Consider the following 3,041-nt stretch of genomic DNA (forward strand, 5'->3'; position numbering starts at 1 on the left):
TACTTTAAGCTGTTTTTCAAGACTGAAACAACACGTAAAACATTGTTGGAGTAGGAAAAGTACCAAGGTCAAACATATTAATGATAATTGGATTGCAGGATAGCTAACATAAGAGGACAAAATTAGTTTCATTATTTAATGGGCAAATTGTGTACATAAAATATATACAGGGCTGAGCATGTATGTAAAATACTTTTATTTAAAAAAAAGTATTTGTAACACATTTGTATTTTGTATTTCAACGGAGTACATGAAAGTATTTTATATTTTGTATTTCAGTGTAGCACACAAAAATATTTTATATTTTGTATTTCAGTATTTTAAAGCAAAAGATTAAAAGTATTTTGTATTTAAATTAAAAATATTAAGATTAATAATCATCTTCACTTTCATTTCCTCTCCTTTCCTCGCATAATATAAATAGATTCCCGCTTGTGATGAGTCTTCATAATTATCGGAAGTAATTTTTATTACAGTACCAAAAGTTCTTTACTTATTCCGGATCTTATTTGTGAGTTTTCGTGCCATAAGATACGTAAGTTTTGTTTCATTACAATTTCAGATTAATTTCCGCGAAGTGTTATGATATTGGAAACGTTGGTATTAGCGTAAAGGAATTTTTTGTTTCTTAATAGAACTTGGAAATTCCGTATTTTTACACGATGTTGCTCATCGCTTCTTAAGATAACAGGAATTATAACAAAATATTACATCAGAAGATTGAAACATTATTCAATTCTTTTGATTTCTATTCACGCTGTTAATTCATACCACAAGCGAAAAAAAAATTATTTCACCATTTTAACTTGCAAACATTGCGTATGTAATTTCTTTTGAGTAATTTTTTATGTAATTTTAATTCCATATTATGGTAACACCTTCCGAGCGTTAATTAGTTTTTAGTTTGTAAGATCTTCATTTTTTGTCATCTTGTGTGTATTGATGATAGTCAAATCTTGACCGAAACGTCTACTTATTTTTTTGTGAATTTTAAATATATGACTTGCGTTAACATTTATTGTTGTGGCTGTATGCTCTTTATTATTTATATTTAATAATCATCTTATTTGAATTATAAAATGTAAAATATTTTTAATTTTTCGATCTGAAATACAAAATACAAAATACTTTTGTGTGCTCCGCTGAAATACAAAATACAATTGCATTACAAATACTATGTTTAAAGTAAAAGTATTTCAAATACATGCCCAGCCCTGAATCAGGAGACACGCTATAGCGTCTTCGAAGTGTATTTTTGAAATTTAGTAATAACATCTTTTTTGTTCTATTATGAAAGAGACGCTGCAGCATATCCTTTACAGGAAAGAGAACGCTTACGTAACAACAAATTATTGTTCTATTCCAGAGTTCGGTAAAATTTGTACTTCTCGGCCGATTTTCGAGAGGCTCCGCCTCCCGCTCCTCTCATCGCTCGCCCCGCGCGCAATGTCGCTCGACGTTTAGAAGCGTCTAATTCAAAGACATGAGGTGCACGGGGCACTCGCTTTGGATGCTCACGCTGTGAACTTTATTCTATCTTTTTTTCGCTCATTATATAATTAAAACAGAATGAAGCAACGTGATGAAGGCGTTCAAAACAAATACAACTAATGAATTTTCAATAGTTTTCACGTCACTCTTGAGGTACTATTTTTGACACGTTTTTTTATTTCGTTACGTTATTTTTTACGTTAAATTATTTCTTAATGAACATAAAGCTTTACACAGATGTCCCACTTCATTGTCCAGTTCGTTGGCTTAGTGCTGCAAAATGATTAGAAATATTTTTTGCGATAAGAAAAGACGTTCTCCTTTTCCTGTGTGAAAGAAATAAACAATTAAAAATTTCACGAATATGTATCTCTTTTTTGGAGGATGTAACATTTCTTACTGAACTCGCTTTTATTACTGATATGAGTAATCAACTTAGGCTTCTTAATTTAAAACTGCAAAAGACGAATCAAAATATTTCCCAATTAGTGAGTTACGTTGATTCTTTCCAAAGAAAATTGCAGATATTAAAATCTCATTTAAATGATAATATTTTTTATTTTTTTCCTTGTCAAATTCTTCTCAAAGAACATGACAATAATTGCAATTTCAAAGAATGCATTCATTTTCTAGATTCTCTTATAGACGAATTTGATACACGGTTTACTTGCTTCGAAAAACTCAGGAGTTATATGAGAGAGAGAGGGGGGGAAGGGAGAAAGAGAGAGAGAGAGAGAGAGAGAGAGAGAGAGAGAGAGAGAGAGAGCAGTCAAAGTCAAAATATTCATTTTACTTAATTTGCAACAACTTAATAACAAAAAGTCGGAACATTTTTTAAAAACGATTTTATAAGAAAAACTTTAAGCTTTTACATTAGCAATTTAAAAATTGTAAATTTTTTTTGAATATGTGACAGGCCCACAAAGTGAAGAAAAAACTTCCTGTTTTATTTAACTCGTAGTTTTCTATATGTAAAAATTACAAAACTCACATAAATTTTAAAAATATAATTTAAAAAATATAGTAATCATTCGAAAGTAAAGATTTAAAATCCTTTTTCTTTAAATTCAAATTTCGTTTATTTTTAACAAAATTGCAGCTGTTTGAACTTTGAATATAAATCGGGCACAAACTTTTGCACTGATCCTATACATATTAAGTATATACATATATTCGTGCATGAAAAATATTTTACTGGGTCGTTTGACAGTTAATACATTGTATTTGTATCAAATTGTAAAAACATATCATTGTGATAAAAAGACTATTGCAGACAAAGAGATCTGAATAACGAATACCTAAATTTCAATTGTATGTTTACATTGCTGTGTTACATTATATGGAAAATAAAAATGGCAATATACTAAAAAAAGATATTGGATAGCGGTGTCTATCTTCGAAAATCGCAATGACAGCAAAGTTTTTACTGTACATCAGTCCCGAAATTAGAATTAAAAGATCTTCGTTTTCATTATTAATATTTCTATTATTTTGAATAATATAAATATTGTAATAATATAGTAATAATAATAATATAACCAGATAATAAT

Source organism: Trachymyrmex septentrionalis, unplaced genomic scaffold (genome assembly GCF_001594115.1).
Source record: "Trachymyrmex septentrionalis isolate Tsep2-gDNA-1 unplaced genomic scaffold, Tsep1.0 scaffold75, whole genome shotgun sequence".
NCBI classification, from domain to species: Eukaryota; Metazoa; Arthropoda; class Insecta; order Hymenoptera; family Formicidae; genus Trachymyrmex; species Trachymyrmex septentrionalis.